Genomic DNA, 23,918 nt, shown 5'->3' on the forward strand with positions numbered 1-23,918 from the left:
TGTGTGGGAAGCTTGCTGTTATGCCCATGTCCTGAGAAGTTGTGCAGGGTTGCTTTGCATAGAAATGAACTGGTGTGAGCAGAGGGATATGGCACAGACAAAATGAAATGTTTGGGCCTAAACTGCTGCCCATTCACCTGCAAGTTGTTTGAGAGATAACAACTATTAATATTGGGCCATTTGACCTGCATAGACTCTTTTGGAGGGGCCTGCATGCTCAAGAAGTGTTCTGTTCTTCAAAGTCTGCTTTATTCCCCCCTGTATTAACAAATTGGCACCCTACCTGGAATTATGGAGTATAAGAAATGCAGGAAGAGGGGGTCATTGAGTTTGTAACATGGTCATGTGTTCTGGAAATGGCTGTGGGCAGTGTGAAGCAGGTTTGCTTGATGCCTGCATCGAGACCCTAAAGGGCCATGAGGATGAACTGTGGATTACAGTGGAGACCCAGTGGAGATGCCAGGACCATGAGATGGCTGCCAAGGAGCTGCTGGCCCCGATGAAGTTTCCCAGGACTGTGAGTAGCCTAGCTGGTGGGGTGGAATTGGGGTTCGAGAGGCTTGTTGCTACTGGTCAGAATTATTGGACTTGGAGATTTGTCACTGGCTAGAGTTGTTGGACTTGGAATTACAGAGTTTGATGTTTGCCCTGTTTAAATCTTGTATTATTTGAATGTTTCTTTGCTATGCCCAATGCCATCTTTTGCAGTGTGAATGTTATTTCTGTGCCATTATGGGTTTTGTGGGGATTTTTTTTAGTATTATGGCTCAGTTAAAAGACCTTGGACTATGGAGATGTTTGCACATCATTGGAATTGGTAAAAGCTATGGGGACTTTTAAAGTTGGATGAATGCACTGCATTTTTACATCATGTATGGTTATCACCTTATGGAGGTCAGGGGTGGAATGTGGTGGTTTGATTCAGTTGTCCCCATAAACGTAGGTGTCCTGAATGCTAGGTTCCTAGGTGATGGAGATTTGGGAATTAATGTCTCCTGGAGGACGTGTATTGTTGGGGGCAGGCTTGTGGGGATTATAGCCAGTTTCCCCATGCCAGTGTTTGGTACACTCTCCTGTTGCTGTGATCCATCTGATGTTGGCCTGGGGGTGATGTCCACCCTCTGTTCATGCCATCATTTTCCCCTGCCATTGTGGAGCTTTCCTCAAGCCTGTAAGCCAAAATAAACCTCTTTTTCCCACAAGCTGCTCTTGGTTGGGTAATTTCTACCATCAATGTGAACCTGACTGCAACAGTAGGTCTCTGTATTCAAATGTGTCAGCTCAGCTTGCGCAACCCAGTTCAGGATGTCTTAACCTGTCCCTTTTTATCTCCTCCTCCGCCTCTCAGTTGTGGTTTCTCCACCCAGCTCCACTGGTCTTTTTCCCCCCATTCCTGACATAGTCAGCTGATGGTGATATCTAGCCTTTGGACACAATGTTCTCGCTCTACTTCCCATTTGTGTCACTTGTGGGTCACACATGTGTCTATGAGCTATTAACCTTTCTGGATTCTTAGGGTGGCCGGGCAGGGGCTGGTGGAACTGGAGCTCTTGGGCGAGTCAATTTTAGACTTAGGATTGGTTGGGGCTGTAGCAGTCCCGTAGACTACCCTATGGACAGCAAATGAAACCCTCCACCATCTGGGACAGCCACAAAGTGGACCATTAGCTATTGCTGACAAGTAGCCTTGGTGTATCAGTTCAGGTTACAGATCCCCAGGAAGGGCTGGGCAGTTAGGAATAGGGTGTGCACATCCCAGCTGGGGCATGTGAAGTCCAGCCATGGTCTCCTAGTGGGTGCAGCCTCAAGGTGGTCCCTAATCTACCCCACAGAGATCAAATACTTCTGACCGCTTGTGGTTGCACTGTCTCTGTAGTAATGTTTAAACTAGTTTCAGGTTAATTGTCAACAGAACATACAAGTTCTGTGGATAAAAGCTTCTATTATTCTTTTGAAATTTTGCACATGAAAAACTCCAATTGGCTTAAGATTCCATGCATATTGTCACAAGAGTCTTGAGTATTATATTTATCAGTAAAGAATATGAGTAAGTCATAGTCTTTAAACATTTCAACTGTTATATAGTTCAGATGGATATAAAATGTCTTTCAAGTTTACTAATGAATAGTCACACAACATTTCTTCATTTGAAACTAATGAGGGACAGATGTGGTGGCTCATATTTTTAATCACAGCACTTGGGAGGTTGAGGTAGGAGAATTGCCATGAGTTCAAGGCCAGCCTAGGCTACAGAGTGTGCTCCAGGTCAGCCCGTGCTAGAGTGAGACCTTTGAAAACAAACAAATATCTGATAAAACGTTCTTATTTAAGAGGTGTCTTGTTGATGATGATTTCTAAGAATTTGAAGAAACTATCCTTAAGTAATCGGCATTGTGTAGCCAGCTGTGGTGATGCATGCGCTTGGGAGGCTGAGGCAGATGATCACAACTCTGAGACTATCCTGAGCTACAGATCCTCTCTCAATAAACCAAAAGAAATAGACATTTTTGTCTTCATTAGCATAAATTTGTTCTAAAAAGGTTATATTTTTGGGAATAATTTAAAGTTTTTCATTAAAAATTTGCAATGATTTTATTTGAAAATTTATACAAATTCGTATTTTTATTTATTTATGTTTTGGTTTTTCGAGGTAGGGTCTCACTCTAGCCCAGGCTGACCTGAAATTCACTATGTAGTCTCAGGGTGGCCTTAAACTCATGGTGATCCTCCTACCTCTGCCTCCCAAGTGCTGGGATTAAAGGCGTGCGCCACCATGCCCAGTGCAAATTCATATTTAATATATTCTTTAAGAATTAGCCTTTTGTCTCTCTTATTATAATTATCTAAGTTTTAGAAGTGGTGCTTATCAAATTTCCCTCTAAATGTTTACATTTATGCCCATAAATTAGTGCTGCTCTTACCTTTGGTCAGAGGGGCTTCTTTTTGCAGTTGGCAGTGAGCACCGGGAAAACTCAAAACTCACTGAAGTGCTGAGAAGCAAGTGTTGAGTGCTCAGCACTAAGTGAGGCACCTATATCATGCCCTCCAAGGCTGAGGGGACATCACAGAGGGGAGGGCAGAAAGAATGTTAGAGCCAGAGGACAGGGAAGAGTGCTGTGGAGCGTTGGCTTTTGGACGTGAAGTGGCCGTTACGTTCATGACCTTACAGAGCTTGTCATTCTCGACACAAGACCCACACAGTGTTGGCCAGAGCAACATTTTGACATGGCTGATGGAGGAAGGGAAGTACCCCACCAAAATAGAAGAGGGACTAATTAGAAAAGAAGGGGTTTGGGTTCAGTGGAAGGGAAATGGGGAAAGGAGACAGAAGAAGGGAACGGGAAAGTATTATGATCAAAATACATTATGTACATGTATAAACTTGTCAATAAAAAAGTTTTTAAAGACAATATTTTTTGCCAGGCATGATGGTACACACCTTTAATCCCAGCAGTTGGGAGGCAGAAGAAGATTGCTGTGAGTTTGGGGCCAGTCTGAGACTACATAGTGCATTCCAGGTCACCTGGGCTACAGTGAGACCCTGCCTCAAAATAAAAAGTAATTTTTTTTCTGATAAATATTTAATAAGTACCCATTCCTTGGTTGGTGCATTTTGAAAGTGTGGATTTGTCACTTTTAGGTAACTGAATTCATTAGAAACTCTCAACAAGAATTATAAGACCCAGACTTCTGGCTAAGATGACAGGAGTCTTGCCAAAGAAACCTGGGAGAGGGCTGGAGAGAAGGCTTGGGGGTGAAGCACTTGCCTGTGAAGCCTCAGGACCCCAGTTCGAGGCTCCATTCCCGAGGACCCATGTTAGCCAGATGCACAAGGGGCTGCACGTGTCTGGAGTTCGCTTGCAGTGGCTGGAAGCCATGGTGCGTTCATTCTCTTTTTCTCTCTCTCTGCCTCTCTCTCTCTCTCTCAAAATATATATATATATATATATATATATATATATATATATATATATTTCTGTCAAATAAAATTTAAAAAAAAAAGAAACCTGGGAGAAAAAAGAAAAAGTCAAGATAACACATACTACATTGATTTTGGCAAAAGTCACGACCTGTAAGGGCCTTATTAAGCCAGGTGAGACCCCTGGGGAGAAGCAGGAGTGAGCTGCTGCTAAACCGAGTGGCCCAGGCCCTAGACAGCTGCCACTTCCCCTTCCCCTGCCCTGTCTGAGCCAGCAAGAGCACTGGAAACTACTGAGAAGGGATTCTCCCCACCCACACCAGCCGTGCAAAATTAAAACAACCTGAAGGAGGATCTGCTCAGCAGCTCCTGAACACCTTGCAGACAGCATTCCAGAACCTCCCCTCATCCACACGCCAGCACTAGGAACACCACTGGAGACTGTAGGGTGCCAAAGGTTCCCGGCCTCCCTCCCCAACACGGCAAGCAGACCAGCTAAGCTGAAGGGCTGGCTGACCTACAGCGAGGTGAGCACAAGGGCAGCACAGTTCATCTAGAGAAGCTTGTCTTTTCAGATGGAGGTGACCACTGGGGATACTCAAGACTCATCAAAGTGCTGTGAAGAGGTGACAGATGCGTACTCAGTACTGGGTGAGACATCTCTACCACACCCTCCAAGGCTCAGGGATTATTGCAGACGAGGGGCAAAAGAAATCTAAAATCCAAAGGATGGGGAGGAGTGCTTTGGAATGCTGTCTTCCAGACACAAAATAGCAGCTGCATTGATAACCTCACAGTAGCTGTCACTTCCTGCACAAGACCTACATAATATGAAGACAGGGGAAAAAAAATTAGCATAAAAGTGGGACCAGTTAGAAAGAGGCAGGGTTTTAGTGGAGGTGGTATAAGGGAGAGGGGACAAAGGAGCCTAGTGGGAGGGGATTATGATCAGGGTACATTATGTATATGCATGGAGGTTCTCAATAAGAAGTTAACAGGCAGTCAGGCAGGGTGGCACACTCCTTTAATCCTAGCACTTGGGACCCAGAGGTAGGAGGATCATCATGAGTTTGAGGTCACCCTGAGACTACATAGTGAATTCCAGGTCAGGCTGGCTTACAGCAAGACTCTACCTCAAGAAACAAAACAAAACAAAACAAAACAAAAAAGAAGCCAAAAGGGAAAAAAAGAAAAAAAATTACAAGGAAGCTTTTCTGTTTCTCTGTCTTCTACCCCCTCTATCTATCATCTATCAGTTTGTCTATTTATTATTGATTATTTACCTATGTGTCATCTATTTAACTCACCCATCCATGTGCTATTGCTCTTCTTGTCTTCCTTTAGCACTTATGTGATTTCTCACAAATTCTGCCTGGGGCGTTTAATTGCCTTGGGGAGGATTAGGATCGTTGCATGGAAATGCAAAAAGAAGAATCAATATTAAATGTTGGATATCCAAAATAGGATGTTTGAAATGGAAAGCCAGACTTTGAAACAGAGCATGTGTTTCCTAGGTTCTTAAGTTCCATTTAGTGCATCAAAGGCTGGAGATTTTTCCCTAAGCTAAGACTGTGAAATACACATGGAGTGGGAAAGAGCAAGGTTTCAATCCTGGATGCAGAATGAAGGAGGGGAAGCTGGGAAGCCATGACTCCTGGGCCAGCCTCCTGGTGTGTGGGGATAGTGTGGGAAAGAAGACCGCTCAAAGCTGAGGAGGCTGTTTTGAGGTCTATCTCAGTTTGCAAGGGCTGTTATGGCAAAATGCCATAAGTTACATGAATATAAACAACAGAAATGCATTTCTCATGGTTCTAGAGGCCAAGAGACCCACTGTCAAGGTATCAGCAGACTCCTCCCAGGCTCTCTGTGACCTTCATTTCTCTGTGCCCTCACACAGCAGAGGAAGCAAAGGAAGCTCCCTGGGTACCCTTTTTGTAAGGGCAGTAACGCCATTCAGGAAGGCTCCATCCCCATAACCCAATCTTGTTGCAAAGATTGCAGACATCAACCATCCATTGATATTAAGATTTAACATGTGTGTGTCTGTGTGTGTACAAACATTCAGACTACAGCAAGTTCCCATTGACCTTGCAAAGAACCCATTCTAAAACTAAGACTACATTCACAGGTCCCAGGTAGGATTTGGAAGAGATTTGATTCAACTTTCTACTTAAGTGATCTAGTGAAGGAAATATTAAACAGAGAACATGCATTCAAAAGAGACTGACCTAACTGAAGTGGACTATTTCACCTTGATGAGCCTGAGATACCAAGTAACTGGCAAGCTTGTTTGTGTTCAGGGTTGGCAATTTTGCCCAGGCCTTCAGCATGCAAGCCCTCTTCCAACAACTCGGCAACTGTCAAGTTTAAATAGTCTTCCTCAACCTGGCCACAGCTACCAAAAGAAATAGAGGCCCATGAAGATACATAATTGCTATAGAAAATGAACAAGTTACATTTAAATTTTTTCATCTGAGTAGAGCTGAGGTTAAAAGTGTCTCAGTATGGTAAATCTGTCGACTATTCCAAAAGGAAATAGAAATAGATACTACCCAATCAGCACAAGGCAAAGTATCACAAGCCAAAATAATACAGTTTGAGGGACTATATAGAATGAAGAAAGAAAAGGAAAAATGATCCTATGAAAAAACTAGCCTTAAGAGGCATTAATTGCAATTCATCATAAAGTATTTTTCTCTCCACCGAATTTCTTCAGGTTTCCGTCAGTGGATGAGTGGATACATATATGTGGTATGCCTATTGATGAATATTATTCAGCCTTAAGAAGGAGTGATCCAGTGATTAATTTTAATTTTTTTATCTTCTGGTTAACATTTTTATTGTAGTTTTTCCTTTTAAAATTCAAACAAAGACAATGTCCCCAGAAGGAATGCACAGTTTGCTTTAGTTTACAGCACAGAGATCCTTCTTTTAATGGGAATTGTGCTCTTGATTTCAGCAATAAGTGAAAGAAAAAAGATCTTGCCCTTTTGAAGTTCTGAGGGGAGGTGTGGGTGCCCACATTAGTACAGTAGGATGGGATATGCTATTGCTAAGCTTCAAGGTCGGAGTGGTCGTCCAGTCCTTGTGGCATCCATTTGTACTGCTGGCCTTAGTTCCAGATCTTGAGGAAGCTGTCCCAGGACCCTGTTGCCACAACCATGCCATCATCAGTCACCCCCAGCAGCTGACAAGGTTGTCATGTGCAGCCAAGACACCTGCCCTGTCAGCTCTGAGTGCGTCCCAGACGTTGCAGTTGAAGTCGTGAACCCAGCTAGGAGGAGACGCCCACTCTTAGAGAAGGAGCCAGAGGTGCTCCCGCCCATGATGTTGTCATGGGAATAGGTCATGAGCTCCTGATCTGCAGGGAGGTCGAACAGCGCATGTAGCATCATCTGAGCCAGTGGCAAAGGCATTGCCATTGGGAAAGAAACAGATGGCATTGATGACAGACTCATGGCCTGTGAAAGTCTGCCGGCACATCCCTTCTCCGACGTCCCAGAGCTTGGCCGAAGCATCACAGGCAAACAGTCTGGTGTCAGGAGCAAGAGACGGGCTCATGACATCTCCAGTGTGTTCAGTAAATGTGGTCGTTTGCTGGCCGGTCTCTATGTCCTACAGGGGACATGTGGCATCTCCAGAGCTGGTGACGATCTGATTGTCATCCAGGAACCGGCAGCAAGACAAGGAACCTGTGCGTCCCGCCAGCTCAGGACTCACACGTACATGCTCTTCACCAGTAAATGGAGCAAATGTTATCCAGGCCACCGCAGGCCACATAATTCCCAGATTGAGCCTAGGCACAAGTCATGACCCAGTATGCGCGCAGAGGGAGGCCACGGACCCTGTTTGTGGTATCGCCATCCTGGATGATGAATCTTCCTTGCTGGAGGTGTTGATAAGGAGCCTGGAGTCTGTGCCCCAGTGCATGGCATAGGTCTTGGCCAGCTGCCCCTCAGGTCCGGTGCACATCTGGGTTCTTCGCTCTGGGGACATTGTAGTGGTCTGAGAGCTGTATCTGCGCCTGCTCTGCGAGCATCTCACTCACTTCTTCGGTTGCGCGGCCTCCTGCCGCAGCTGGCCAAGCTCACTCATCTTCAGGTCTCAGCGCCCAACACCCCTCAGAACCCACGATCTTAACCAGGTGGTACTGGTCTGGCCCCCCACGCGCGTAAGTCTATCTCGCGCACTGTCGGCCTGGTGCCCACGCCGCCGTCCAGATGGTCGTGGCTGCTCCGGTCTTGGCCGCTGCCCGTGCCACCCGCAGATGCCTCCAGCCATCGGGATGGGCGTGGCCTAATTTTTCTAACTTAAGAAATTTATTTACTTATTTCTTTACTTAGAATCAGAGTGTCATTCTAACCAAGGCTGACCTTGAACTCACAGCCATCTTCCTACCTGAAGTGCCCAGATTAAAGGTATGATCCATCACACCTCACTGAATTTATTTTTATTGACAATTTTATATATAATATACATAATATAGAATATACTTTGAGCATAATCACCTTCCATTACCTTCTGTTGACTCCCCCTTCCCATCTCCCTTCTATTGAATGGCTTCCCAACTAGTCCCTCTTCTGCTTTGATATCTTCTTTTCCTTATGAGAGTGTGGTCCACTGAGTTTAGTTAGGAATGTCTAAATGAGCATGGGTGGGGAATTATTTACTAGAGCATTCGGATCCTGCCAATGGCTATACCCCTGTAGAAATATCTCCCACCCCACCTTCCTATAACTCCTCAGGGAGGATTGGGGGCCTCATGCCCTTCTCCATCATTCATGACAGAATATTGATGGGCCTAATATTTTGTAGGTCTTGTTCAGGTAATGACAGTCACTGTTGGGTCATGAATGTACAGCCACATCATGCCCAGAAGACATTCCAAAGTCCTCCTCATTCTGTGGCTCATATTCTTTCCATCCCCGCTTCTGCATTGCTCCTGGAACCTTTGGTGTCTTAGTTTTTTTTTTTTTTTTTGGCCTCCCAAGTGGGGGAGTAATGGCACATGCCATCACGCCTGGCTAGGCTTTTTAATGTTTAAAACTTGAATAGGTCCGGGGAGATGGTTCAGTGGTTAGGAGCAATTGCAGCACAAGGCAAGCGTGAAGGTCTGAGAGGGCCTGACTCACCTTGGATTCAAATCCCCGGCAGCACGTGAACAGCTGGGTGTGGCCACGCATGCCTGTGACAACAGTGCTATGGGAAGTGGAGACTGGAGAATTGCTGGGGACAGTAATCATCCGATAGCATGACTGAAACCAGCAGCTCCAGGTTCAGGAGGAAGATAGCCGATGTCGCCCGGTGGCCTCTGCACATGCGTGTGTGCATCTGCACTTGCAAGTGCATGCATCACACACATGTAGCATCATCTATGTATGTACACATGCCACATGCTACATTTACACATGTGCAAACAATTCTTTTCTTTTTTCTTTTATTTTTTTGCATGTGTATATGTGTGTTCTTTTGTACCCATGTGCACATGCATGAAGGCCAGAGGTTGAAGATGGTGTATTCCTCTTTCGCGTTTCACTCTATTCTTTTCTTTTAATTCTCTGCCATGGTTTATCTTGTGGCCTTTTATAAAAATGCAATACTCCGGTGTGGAGAGCCCCTCGGGCCAAGCCCTAAAGATGGCGCCTGACGGAAAGTTCTATGCTTGGGACAAACAAGTCCATATTTGGAGGAGCTCGCCCTCACTGCTGCTCATTGGCTTCTGATGCTTGTTTATTGGAGAGGATGCGTTGCCTGGGGTGATTGGGCGGAGTGAGTGCGCTTATAAGGAAGCCCCGCCCGAGGCTCAGGGGAGATGAAGCTTGAAGTTGCCTGAATAAACTGCTGTAAGAAGAACTGGTGGTTGTGTCTTCCTTGCTGGTCAAGGCGGATGTGACACTCCGGTTTAGATATATGTCAATAGAAAGCATAACCGGAAGCAAAGTTTCTCCTCAAAATTATCAGTTATAGGAGACATAAAAGTCTTCCAGTCAATCGGTTTTGGGCACTTCCTGCGAAATCACCCTTACAAACAATGTCTCAAGAGCATATTTTCAAACTGAGAACTTTATTGTATGAACATATTGCATATTGGCCATATTGCCATTCGGTTATACTCATATTCTCCTTCTTGCTCACCTATTCCACCGAGGGCCTCCATGGGAGTATCGGTATTCATTGAGGGGTCATGAATGCACCAGTCAGTACCTGAGGTGGGGAGCCTGTGGCTCTTACATTCCTTTGGCCCCTCTTCTGTGGTGCTCCCTGAGCCTTGGAGGGAATGTTGTGAGCATCCTTTAGTGTGGGGCCCTCCACGGGCTCTGACTTTCTGCCATGGTGAGTTGAAGTCTTCCTAGTCTTACCGCCATCTCCCTGGAGCAGGTTCTCAAGCTGGCATCGAGAGTAGCAATTATGTTTAGTCTACCCTTTCCTCTTTAATGTTTCCTGGGCCCTGGCAGGTGTGGTAAAGTTGACTCATCTTGTGATAGGCAGTCAACTTCATATCTTGTCATTTTGATGGGTCTTGGGTCTCCTCAGTAGTCAATGACATCTGTAAAAAGCCGATTCTCTAGCTAAGAGCAAAAGCAGCATGGATCAAAGGGGAGAAACATAGACATGGAGAAGACTCTTTGATGGGCCTAACCTCTCCTTTTATCCAACAGCATAAGCCTCGCTCTAGGGTTTATGACCTTCTAAACCATAGGCTTCTGACTTGGTTCTCAGTAGCAGGCACGGATTTCCTCTCACTAAGTGGGTCTCATATCCAGTGAGAAAGCAGTTGATTCCCCTCATAGGCTGAGTGCTGCTATTGCACAGGTGAGTACATCTCACCTGGCTGGCGATTTTGTAACCTGCAGGATCCGCTCCTTGTTTACACTGTTGGTGACGAGTTGTGTGTGCATTCCTCTGTTCGCCAGCAGCTTGCACAGCTCTTTCCACCGCTGTGGGAACTAGCCAGGTCATCTCAGTTCCAGCATGGTCTTCCAGTGTGCGGCCTGTAGGGTCGTCAGCAATGGGGTCCTTACCATTTTTATCTGTTGGATAGCCAAGTGCTTTGGCAGTAGTCTATGTTGTTATGAACACCTCATGGTCCCCCTTGACTAACAGCTCAGTGCAGGAGACAACCCAATTCTGGCACTGGGGTTTATAGCAATAATTGCTTATGGTAGAATAAAGCTTTCTCCACCCTCCAGGTGCTTCCACCACAACTATCCCTCCTTTGTCTCGCATCAATAGAGCTGTATCTTTTAATTAGCGAATGAAGAGGAGAGTTTCTATGGTACCGATTCATGCCATCGTTAGACCTTCCCTCTTCCCTCCCTTTCTTACTGCAACACTCCCCCTCCACTTGCCTGTCAAGTATCTCCTCCTCCCACTTCTCCCTGCTTCTCCTCTCTCCAAGCTTCGTTCTAGCTTCCTTGCTGTGAAGGTCTGAATCAGACATCCTCCATAAACATCAGTGTTCTGAATGCTTAGTCCCCAGCTGATAGGGAATTTGGGAAGGGGGGCCTTGCTGGGGGAGGTGTGTTGTTAAGGTTGAGTTTAGGGGTGTTATAACAAGTCCCCCTTTTCCAGAGCTCCTGTTGCTCTTCTCCACCTGCTGTGACAGAAGTGATGTCCAGCCTCTGCTCATGCCATGTTTTCCCCCGTCATCATGAAGCTCCCACAAAATAAATAAGCCAAAATAAAACCTTTCCCATCAGCTGCTTTTGGTTGGGTGCTTTATCCCACCAACGAGAAGGTAACTGCAACACTTACTAATGCTACTGATGCTTTCTACAATTTATAAACAAATCAAACTATTTCACATTAGGATCCACATATGAAAAAGAATGTGTGGCATTTGAATTTTTGAGCCTATGTTACTTCACTTAGTATAATTTGTTCCAGAACCATCTACCTTTTCTGTTAATTTTATAATTTCATTTTTTCTTTAGAGCTGAATACAATTTTATTGTGTATATGTACCACATCTTCTATCTATTCATCAGTGGATGGGCATCTGGGCTGATTCCATTTCATAAATGAGTAAGTAGCTCTATAGTAAACTGTAGACTCTTTAGTGTGTTTGCTCAGGAGCGATAGAGGTGGGTCACATGATAGATTTACTTTTTTATTTCATTTAATGTATTTTTTATTGACTTCTGTACTTACAGACAATAAATAAACCATGATAACTCCCTCCTCTCCCCCACTTTCCCATTCACAACTCTACTCTCCTTCATATCCCTTCCCTCTCTCCATTAGTCTGTCCTTTATTTTGATGTCATCATCTTTTTCTCCTATTATGAGGGTCTTGTGAAGGTTGTGCTTGACACTGTGAGTTCATGGATATTGAGGCCAATTTCTGTCTGGACAGTTACATTGTAAGGTTGGTACTTTTCCTTTGGCTCTTACATTCTTTCTGTCACCTCTTCCACAATGGACCCTGAGCCTTGGAGAGTATGATAGAGATATTTCAGTGCTGGACACTCCTCTGTCACTTCTTCTCAGCACTATATCACCTTTTGGGTCATCCCAGTGATCACTGCCCTCTGAAAAGAGATGCTTCTCTAATCAAAAGTGAGAGTAGTATTAATATATGAATATGAACATTCAGTGTAGTGCTTTCAGGGCAGTTTTGTGAACATAATATATTCATTTATCCAAACAAGAGCAGGCTTTATATTCCTAAGGCTCATGACCTCACCTGCAATAGGCTTTTAGTACTGGGCATGTATTCCTTCTCCTTGGTAGGGCCTTCAGTCCAATTAGAGAGCAGTTAGTTTTCCTCAGAGCAAACATGCCACTATTGCACCTGTTCAGTCATTTGGCCTGTCTGGCCAAACGTGAGGCTTCCAGTGCCCACTAATTTCACCACTGTGACTTCTGTCTTCCATAGGGCTGCATGCAATGCAGCTTCCCCCAGCTTTCAGTCAGCTGGTCTACAGGGAGAAGGTTTTCACCTCAGCCCCAGCTTGTTTTCTCAGTGACCTTGGCACCCAGGCATGTGTAGTCTTTAGGAATATGGTCTTACCATCTGTTTCTGATGGGAAACCAAGGGCCTTGGCAGTAGCCTGTAATGTTTTGGAGGCAACAGGGACCTCCCTGGCCAACAACTCACTGGAAGGTATCCTATCCCAGACACTGAAAATTTTCTAGTAACAATCTATGGATTCTGGATGTGCCATTATCTAAAAAAGAAGGCTTTCATATGTCTTATTCAGAATATAGTGAATTTTGATTTACCCTCCTCCCACCCATTTTTACTCAATCTCTTCCCCTGGCCTTGTATAGGCCATTTGACTCCCTGTAATCTGTTCTTCTACATATATATATATATATATATATATATATATATATATATATATATAATACCATCCCCTTAAGTCCTTCCCTCTCTTATAGCCTTTGTCTACCTTACTGGCCTCTGCTCCTGATTTTTGGTTCCAGCTCACATACAAGTCTAAACATTTGTAGTTAGCATCCACATATGAGAAAGAACATGTGATGTTTGGCTTTCTGGGCTGGGGGTTACCTCACTTAGTATAATCCATTCAAGATCCATCAATCTTCCTACAAATTTCATTTTTTTCTTTACTGCTAAGTAGAACTCCATTGTGTAAATGTACCTCATCTTTATTATACATTCATCTGCTGAGGGACATCTAGGCTGGTTCCATTTCCTAGCTATTGTGAATAGAGCAGCAATAAACATGGTTGTGCCAGTATCTCTAAGGTAGTGATGAGTCCTTAGGATATATGACTAGGAGTGCTACAGCAGGGTCATAGGTACATCTATTTTTAGCTGTCCCAAGAACCTCCACACTGATTTCCACAATGGCTGCACCACACTACATTCCCACCAACAGTGTAGAAAGGTTCCCTTTTTTCCACATCCTTGCCAACATTTATTGTCATTTGTTTTCTTGTTGATAGCCATTCTGGCAGGAGTGAGATGGAATCTCAAAATAGTTTTAATTTTCATTTCCTTGATGGCTAAGGATGTAGAACAATTTTTAAAATGTTTATATGCTTTTGCAGTCAGGTTTTTATTGCTGGCAGGAATCACCTGACCAAGAGTGGATTTTGGGGGGAAAAAAAGGGGTTATTTTGGCTTACAAACTCAAGGGGAAGCTCCATGATGGCAAGAGAAAATGATGACATGAGCCGAGGTTGGACATCACGCCATGGCCAACATAAGTTAAATAATAGCAACAGTAGAGTGTGCCAAACACAGGCAAGGGGACACTGGCTATAATACCCATAAGCACACCCCAACAATACACTGCCTCCAGGAGGCGTTAGTTCCCAAATTTCCATCAGCTGGGAACCTAGCATTTGAAAACACCTAAGTTTATGGGGGACACCTGAATCAAACCACCACATTCCGCCTCTGGCCCCCATAAACTGATAACCATCTATGTTATAAAATGCAATGCATTCAGTTCATCTTTAAAAGTACCCATAGTTTTTATCAATCCTAATGGTGTTCAAACATTTCCACAATCCAAGAAACTGAGCCATAATACCAAAAAATAACCTCAAAAAGCTATACTGGCATGGAATAAACATTCATACTGCAAAAAATGGCCTTGGGCATAACAAAGAAATACTCAAGCAATAAATGATTTAAACAGGGCAAACATCAAACTCTGTAGCTCCAAGTCCAACAACTCTAGCCAGTGACAAGTCCCCCTCAAGTCCCATAATTCTAACCAGCAACAAGTCTCTGGAGTTTCAATTTCACCCCTTCAGCTAGACTACTCACTGGGCATCCTGGAAAACTTCATCCAGGGCTGGCAGCTCTCCTTGGCAGCCATCTCATAGTCATAGCATCTCCACTGGGTCTCTGCTGCCATGATTCATCCTCATGTTCCCATGGGGTCTCCATGCAGGCAGGCATCCAGCAAAGGTTCCCTTAACAACAGGTCTAATATTAAGGTCCTTGATCCATTTGGACTTGATTCTTGTGCAGGGAGACAGTCAAGGATCTATTGTTATCCTTCTACATGTGGATATCCAGTTTCCCCAGCATCACTTGTTGGAGAGGCTGTCTTTTCTCCAGTGAATATTTTTGGCATTTTTGTGGAAAATCAGATGGCTGTAGCTGCCTGGATTAACATCTGGGTCCTCTATTCTGTTCCATTTATCTACATGTTTGTTTCTGTGCCTGTACCATGCTGTTTTTGTTACTATGTCTTTGTAATATAGCTTAAAATCAGGTATAGTGATACCACCAGCCTTATTTTTGTTTCTCAAAATTGTTTTGGCTATTCAAAGTATTTTTGTACTTCCAAATGAATTTTACAATTGTTTTTTCTATTTCCATGAAGAATGCCATTGGAATTTTAATGAGTATTGCATTAAACATGTAGATTGCTTTTGGTAAGATTGACATTTTTATAATATCAATTCTTCCAATCCAAGAACAAAGGATGTCTTTCCATTTCCTAGCGTCTTCTGCCAGTTCTCGCTTTGGTTTTTTAAAGTTTTCATTGTAGAGATCCTTCACTTCCTTGGTTAGGTTTATTCCAAGGTACTTAATTTTTTTGAGGCAATTGTGAATGGGAGATATTCCCTGATTTCATCCTCTGCATGTTTGTTGTAAGTAAATAGAAAAGCTACTGATTTATGTGTGTTTATTTTGTATCCTGCATTGCTTAAAGTGTTTATTCACTCTATCAGTTTGCTGGTAGAGTCTTTAGGGTACCTTATGGATAGAATCATATCATCTGCAAATAATGATAATTTGATCTCTTCCTTCCCAATTAGTATTCCTTTTATAAGTGTCTCTTGTCTTATTGCAATAGTTAAAACTTCTAGAACTATATTAAATAAAAGTGGGGACAGTAGACACCCTTGACTTGTTCCTGAATTTAGTGGAAAAACTTCAAGTTTTTCCCTGTTTAGTATTATGTTGGCTGCAGGTTTGTCATTAATAGCCTTATGTTGAGATATGTTCCATATATTCCTTGTTTCTGTAGAACTTATACCATAAAGGGATGTTGGATTTTGTTAAAGGCCTTTTCTGCATCTATTGAGATGATCATGTGATTTTTGTCCTTCATTTTATTTATATAGTGTATTATATTTATTGATTTGCATATTTTAAGCCATCCCTGCATCTCTGGGTTAAAGCCTACTTGGTTGGGATTGAATGATCTTTTGACATATTCTTGTATTTTGTTTGCCAAGATTTTGTTCAGAAATTTTGCATGAGGGAGATTGGTCTATAATTTCTTTTTGTTTTGTTCCGTCTTTGTCTAGTTTTGGTACCAGGGTTATGCTGGCTTTATAGAAGGAGTTTGGTAGTATGCTTTCCTTTTCTATTTTATGGAAAAGTTTGAGAAGCATTGGTGTTAGCTCTTCCAAGAAGGTCTTGTAAAATTCACCAGTGAATCCATCTGGGCTTAGACTGTTTTTAGTTGGGAGATTTTTTGTAATTGCCTGGATCTCTGTACTTGTTATAGGTCTATTTAAATGGTTTATCTCATCTTGATTTAATTTTGGTAGGTCATATAAATACAGGAAATCATCTATATTTCTTTTAGATTATCTAACTTAGTAGGGTATATGTTTTTAAGTATGTCCTTATGATTTTCTGAATTTCTTTGGTATCTGTTTTAGTGGTATCCTTTTTATCCCTAATTTTATTAATTTGTGTCTCTTTTCTCCTTCTTTTTTTTATTTCTTTCTTTTGTTTGTTTTTTGAGGCAGATTCTCACTCTAGTCCAGGCTGACCTGGAATTCACTATGTACTCTCAGGGTGGCCCTGAACTCACAGAGATCCTCCTATCTCTGCCTCCCAAGTGCTGGGATTAAAGGTGTGTGCCACCATGCCTGGCTCTTCTCTCTTTTGGTCAGATTTGCTAAGGGCTTAACAATCTTGTTTATCTTTTCAAAGAACCAACTCTTTGTTTCATTGATTCTTTGTTTTTTTCTTTCTTGGTTTCTATTTCATTCATTTCTTCCCTAATCTTTAGTGTTTCTTTCTGTCTACTGACTTTTGGTTTGCCTTGTTCTTCTTTTTCCAAGGCCCTAAGGTGAAGAATTAAATTGTTTACCTGTTACCTTTCTAATTTCTTTTTTTTTAAATTATTTTTATTTATTTATTTATTTGAGAGCGACAGACACAGAGAGAAAGACAGATAGAGGGAGAGAGAGAGAATGGGCACACCAGGGCTTCCAGCCTCTGCAAACGAACTCCAGATGCGTGCGCCCCTTGTGCATCTGGCTAACGTGGGACCTGGGGTACTGAGCCTCAAACCGGGGTCCTTAGGCTTCACAGGCAAGTGCTTAACCGCTAAGCCATCTCTCCAGCCCAACCTTTCTAATTTCTTGATATAGGCATTTAAAGTTATAATTTTCCTCTTCAGACTGTCTTGATTATGTATCAAAAGTATTGGTATGTTGTGTTCTCATTATCATTTCATTCTACGAATTTTTTGATACCTTGTTTGATTTCTTCAATGATCCAGTCATCATTCAGTAGTGTACTATTTAGTCTCCATGATTTAGTATAAGTTATGTAGTTTCTTATTGCTGATTTGAAGTTTAATTCCACTGTGATCAGACAGATTATAAGGGATTATTTCAATTTTCTTGTATTTTTAAAGATTTACTTTGTGCCCTAACATATGGTCTATTTTAGAGAATGTTTCATGTGCTGCTGAGATACACATGTGATATATATGTATTCTGTAGCATTTGGGTGGAATGTTCTGTAGATATCTGTTAGGTCCATTTGTTCTAGGTCATCATTTAATCCAGATGTCTCTATGTTTATTTTTGTCAGGATGTTCTGTCAATAGATGAAAGTGGGGTATTGAAGTCACCCACTACATTTGTGTTTGGTGTTATCTGTGACCTTACATCTAATAGTGTTTGTTTGATGAAACTGGAAGCACCATGTTAGGTGCATATACATTTAGAATTGTAATGTTTTCCTGTTGAATTGCTTCTTTTTATTTATTTATTTATTTATTTGAGAGCGACAGACACAGAGAGAAAGACAGAGAGAGGGAGAGAGAGAGAATGGGCACGCCAGGGCTTCCAGCCTCTGCAAACGAACTCCAGACGCGTGCGTCCCCTTGTGCATCTGGCTAATGTGGGATCTGGGGAACCAAGCCTTGAACCGGGGTCCTTAGGCTTCACAGGCAAGCGCTTAACCGCTAAGCCATCTCTCCAGCCCTTGAATTGCTTCTTTAATCAATATAAAGTGACCTTCTTTATCTTTCTTCATTAATGTTGGTTTGAAGTCTATCCTGTCAGATGTTAAGATAACAACACCTGCTTGTTTCGTAGGCCCATTTGCTTGGAATACTGTTTTCCATCCTTTCACTCTAAGATACTGCCTGTCTTTTATGGAGAGATGAGTTTCTTGGAGGCAACAAACAGGATCCTGCATTTTAATCACATCTTCAAATCTGTGTCTTTTGATTAGGGTACTGAGACCATTGATTGAGTTATTGTTGAAAGGTGTGTATTTGTACTTGCCATTCTTCTTGTTTTGTAGTGCTTCCTTTTACTATCTTGTATTAAGTGATTTTAAAGTATGGTTATTTCCCTCTGTTACCACATATGTATGCTTTCCTTCTCTTCAGTGTGGAGGATCCCTTCAATCATTTTCTGTAGAGCTGGCTTAGTGGTCATCTATTCATTTAGCCTGTTTTTGCCCTGAAATGTACTTATTTCTCCATCAATTTGGATAGATAGCTTTGCTGGGTAAAGTAATCTTGGTTGACAGTTGTTATCGTTCAGAACTTGGAATACATCATTCCTAGCCCTTCTGGCTTTTAAAGTTTGTGTTGAGTAATCTGTTATCCTGATAGACTTGCCTTTATAAGTGAGCTTGCTTTTTCTCTCTAACTGCCTTCAATATATTTTCTTTGGTTTGTGTGTTTGGTAGATTATAATGTGGTGACGAGGGGTTCTTTCCAGGTTTTGTCTGTTTGGTATTCTAAGGTACTTTATTTATTTTTTTTTTTTGATGCAATTGTGAATGGGAGTGATTTCAACCTCTGTGTGTTTGTTGTTAGCATATATGAAGGCTACTGATTTCTGTGTATTTATTTTGTACCTGCTACATGGCTGTAGGTTTTGATCAGCTCTAACAGTTTGCTAGTAGAGTCTTTAGGGTCCTTTATGTATAGAATCATATCATCTGAAAATAATGATAACTTGATCTCTTCCTTTCCAATTTGTATCCATTTTATGTGTGTCTCTTGCATTATTACTATGGCTAAGACTTCCAGTACTATATTAAATAAAAGTGGGGACAGTGGACACCCTTGTCTTCTTCCTGATTTTAGTGGAAAAGCTTCCAGTTTTTCCCCATTTAGTAATATGTTGGCTGTAGGCTTGTCATAAATAGCTTTTTTTTTTTTTAAATTTAATTTATTAGTTTTCATTTCAGTGAATACAGGCAGTTTGGTACCATTATTTAGGCTCATCTGTGAACTACCCCCTCGCATTAGACCCTCCTTGTTAATGAAAATGGGTCGTGCATTGTGGAGTTAGCCCCAGTTATTAGTATGATAAATGTCTCTGCAAATCATGACCCAACATGTAACTCTGACATTCTTTCTGCCCCCTCTTCCGCAAGATTTCCCTGAGCATGTTGGGTTCATTTTTGGTCTGCTTCAGTGCTGAGGTGTTGGGGGCCTCTGAGGCTTTGGCTCTCTGATTTGGTAGGAGTTGATTTTTCTCTGCGTTGATCTCCTTCCCCTTTGTGCTGGTATCCGGTTCACAGGAAAACATCATCCTTGCTTATTTCGCCAGTTGTCCTTAGTTTCAGTCGGGCCCCTTTTGAGGTATGTTGGGGCATAAATAGCTTTTATTATATTGAGATATGTTGCTTCTATTCCCAGTCTCTGTAGGACTTTTATCATGAAGGGATGTTGGATTTTGTCGAATGCTTTCTCTGCGTCCAATGAGATGATAATGTGATTTTTGTCCTTCAACCCATTTATATAATGTATTACATTTATAGATTTGCATATATTGAACCATCCCTGCATCTCTGGGATAAAGCCTACTTGGCCAGGGTGAATGATCTTTTTGATATACTCTTGGATTCTGTTTGCCAATATTTTGTTGAGAATTTTTGCATCTATGTTCATGAGGGAGATTGGTCTGTAATTCTCTTTTTTTTGTTCTATCTTTACCTGGTTTTGGTATCAGGGTGATGCTGGCTTCATAGAAGGAGTTTGGTAGAATTCCTTCTTTTTCTATTTCCTGGAAAAGCTTAAGAAGCAATGATGTTAGCTCTTCCTTGAAGGTCTGGTAAAATTCAGCAGTGAATCCATCTGGGCCTGGGCTGTTTTTAGTTGGGAGATTATTGATAACTGTTCGGATCTCCATGCTTGTTAAAGGTCTATTTAAGTGATTAATCTCATCTTGATTTAATTTAGGTAGGTCATATAAATCAAGGAAATCATCCATTTCTTTCAGATTATCATACTTTGTAGAGTATATGCTTGTATAGTATGTCCCTATGATTTTTTGAATTTCTCTGGAATTGCTTGTTATGTTACCTCTTTCATCTCTGATTTTATTAATTTGTGTCTCTTCTCTCTTTCTTTTGGTCAGATTTGCTAAGGGTTTATCAATCTTGTTTATCCTTTCAAAGAACCAACTCTTTGTTTCATTAATTCTTTGGATTATCTTTATTTCTATTTCATTAATTTCTGCCCTAATCTTTATTATTTCTTCCCATCTACTGATTTTTGGTTTGCCTTGTTCTTCTTTTTCCAAGGTTTTAATGTGAAGCATTAGGTCATTTACTTGCGACCTTTCTAATTTCTTAATATAGGCACTCAAGGCTATAAATTTACCTCTTAGAACTGACTTCATTGTGTCCCAGAGATTTTGATAAGTTGTATTCTCATTATCGTTTGTCTGACTGTATAAATTTTTTGATTTCCTTCTTGATTTCTTCAATGACCCATTCATCATTTAGTAGTGTATTGTTTAGTTTCCATGATTTTGTGTATGCTCTATAGCCTTTCTTGCTACTGATTTGTAGTTTAATTCCATTGTGGTCAGATAGAATGCAAGGAATTATTTCAATTTTCCTGAATTTGTTAAGATTTGCTTTTTGTCCTAATATACGGTCTATTTTAGAGAATGTTCCATGTGCTGCTGAAAAGAATGTATATTCTGCAGCCTTTGGATGAAGTGTCCTGTATATATCTGTTAGGTCCATTCCTTCTATGACCTCATTTAGTCCAGATGCTTCTCTGTTTATTTTTTCCCGGGATGACCTGTCAATTGATGAGAGTGGGGTGTTAAAGTCACCCACCACCACTTTGTTTGGTGTTATCTGTGACCTTAGTTCTAATAGTGTTTGTATGATGAATTTGGGAGCCCCCATGTTAGGTGCATATATGTTTAGTATTGTAATGTCCTCCTGTTGGAGTGTGCCCTTAATCAATATAAAGTGACCTTCCTTATCTTTCTTGACTAATGTTGGACTACCTTGCCAGATATTAGGATAGCAACCCCTGCTTGTTTTCTAGGCCCATTTGATTGAAACACCTTTTTCCAACCTTTCACCATAAGATAATGTCCATCCTTTGTAGAAAGGTGAGTTTCTTGGAGACAACAAATTGTAGGATCCTGTTTTTTAACCTAGTCTGCAAACCTATGTCTTTTGGTTGGGGCATTGAGGCCGTTTATATTAAGAGATATTATTGAAAGGTGTGTATTTATGTTTGCCATTTTGCCTTTTTTTTTTTTTTTTTCCTGTGGTTCCGGTTCTACCATTGCTCTCTTGTGTTAACTAGTATTTGAGTATTGCTTGTTTTCTCTAGGTTCCTTATATAGGTGCTTTTCCTTTTCTTTAGCATGGAGGATTCTATCAAGTATTTTCTGTAGAACTGGTTTTGTCTTCAAATACTCCTTTAACCTGCTTTTTTTCATGGAATGTCCTTATTTCTCTGTCTATTTGAATAGATAGCTTTGCAGGCTAAAGTAACCTTGGTTGACAGTTGTTATCTTTCAGAACTTGGAACACATCACTCCAAGCCCTTCTGGCTTTTAAAGTTTGTGTTGAATAATCTGCTGTAATCCTGAAGGCCTTGCCTTTGTAGGTAACTTGATTTTTCTCTCTAACTGCTTTCAATATTTTTTCTTTGGTTTGTGTGTTTGGAAGTTTGATTATAATATGGCGAGTAGAGGTTCTTTCCAGGTTTTGTCTGGCTGGGGTTCTAAAGGCTTCCTGTATCTGCATTGGCACCTCTTTCCCAATTTGGGGGAAGTTTTCTTCTATGATTTTGTTGAAGACGCCTACTATGCCTTTGGAGTGGAATTCTCCTCCTTCTAGTATGCCCTGAATTCTTACATTTGATCTTTTCATAGTGTCCTGAATATCTTGAAATTCCCATTCATACTTTTCTATTAGTTTGCCTTTCTCTTTGTTGGACTGTATTAGATCTGCCACCTGGTCTTCTAGCTTAGATATCCTGTCCTCTCCTTCATCCATTCTACTGGTGAGATTTTCTACAGAGTTTTTAATTTCATTGACTGTGTTCTTTATTGCTAGTAATTCTGACTTGTTTTTCTTTATTATATCTATTTCCTTATTTATGTCTTGTATTGCCCTTTTTATTTCATGAAATTGGTGTCTTGCGTCTTCTTTGATTCCTTTGATTTCCTCTTTGACTCCTTTGATTTGTTCTTTGACTTCTTTTAACATATTTACAATCATTCTTTTGAAATCTTTCTCAGGCTTTTCCTCTAACTTGTTCTCACTGAAGGTCATTTCTGATGCATTAATGCTTTTAGGTAGATTTATATTGTCTTGCTTTTTAGTTTTTCTTGTGTTATAATGTATATATTTTTGCATCTTGGATTAAGTTAATGCTTGGATTTTCTAGATAGCTGTGTATTCTTAGCTGTATCAATTGATTTGATGTTATATATCTTCAGGGTAGGAGCTTAAGTTGTTAGGTGTGGCTCTTAAGACTCTCAGATTATCTACAAAGGTGTTCCTAGGGGTTGAGTTTCCCTGCTATGGGAGTATTCAAGTAGGCTGAGTGGGATAAAATACAGGTAGATTCTAAAATTTAACCAAGCACTGTATACATTCAATCAAAAACAGCACTGAGTATTTATGCAAGAGTACTTATTATAACAACCAGATCCTCTATCAACAAAGGTTAAGATTTGTGGTCTGTTGAGGGATCCAAGTCAGCTTGTAACCAAGTGAGACCCTTCCCTGGTGCAGTCCCAGTTACCTTGGATTATTTTGGTCTCAGTCAAGTTGCTGGCTGGGTCATTGGGCTGCTGTTCTGATTTCTGGAGCTGGGCACTGGCTTTTTGTGCGGGGCAAACCAAGCCTGGAAACTGTGGTCCTGCAGATCGGCACCCCCGCTGCTGGAACTGCTACTGCTGCTGCTGAAGCTGCTGCTGCTGGATCTGTCACCGCTTTGCTAAAGCTGCCACTGCTGGGTCTGTCACCATTGCTGCTGAAGCTGCTGCTGCTGATCTACTGCTGCTGCTGCCACTGCTGCTGTTGTTGTAGATGCCACTGCTGGAGCCGCCGCTGCTTCTGCTGAAGCTGCTGCTGCTGGATCTGCTGCTGCTGCCTCTGAAGCTGCTGCTGCTGGATCTGTCGCTGTTGCTGCTGAAGCTGCCACTACTGGATCCACTGCTTCTGGGGCCTCTGTTGCCAGTGGCGGAGTGGCTGATGTTGCTGCCAGACTCTGCTCCTGCTTGGGTCCCGCTGTTGGCTCAAGTTGGCATGGCCGGGTCCTGGGACAGCTGCTCTGTTTGCTGGAGCAGGGACCAGGTGGTGGGAGAGGGGAGGGAACCACAGCTGCTCTAGTTCTCTCACTGTTCCATGTGTTCTTCTACCTTGTGGTCTGTTCCTCCATTGTTCACTGCCGCTCTCCCTTCACGTTTCTTGAGTTGCAGAGAGCGCCGGTGTGAGTGGAAGCTCCCCTCACCTGGCTTCTCCTATGGCTCGAGCCGAGCCTGGCTTCTGGTGTGCTGCCGCCGCTGTGGTTGGCAGACCTGC

General features: G+C 42.1%; 1 pseudogene; it reads right to left on the bottom strand.

Annotated features, from left to right (window-relative positions):
* Nucleotides 1-7,031: 7,031 nt before the first annotated feature.
* LOC101596956 lies at nt 7,032-8,014 on the bottom strand (annotated as a pseudogene).
* Nucleotides 8,015-23,918: the final 15,904 nt, after the last annotated feature.

The sequence above is a fragment of the Jaculus jaculus genome, chromosome 15 (assembly GCF_020740685.1).
Source record: "Jaculus jaculus isolate mJacJac1 chromosome 15, mJacJac1.mat.Y.cur, whole genome shotgun sequence".
Taxonomy (NCBI): domain Eukaryota; kingdom Metazoa; phylum Chordata; class Mammalia; order Rodentia; family Dipodidae; genus Jaculus; species Jaculus jaculus.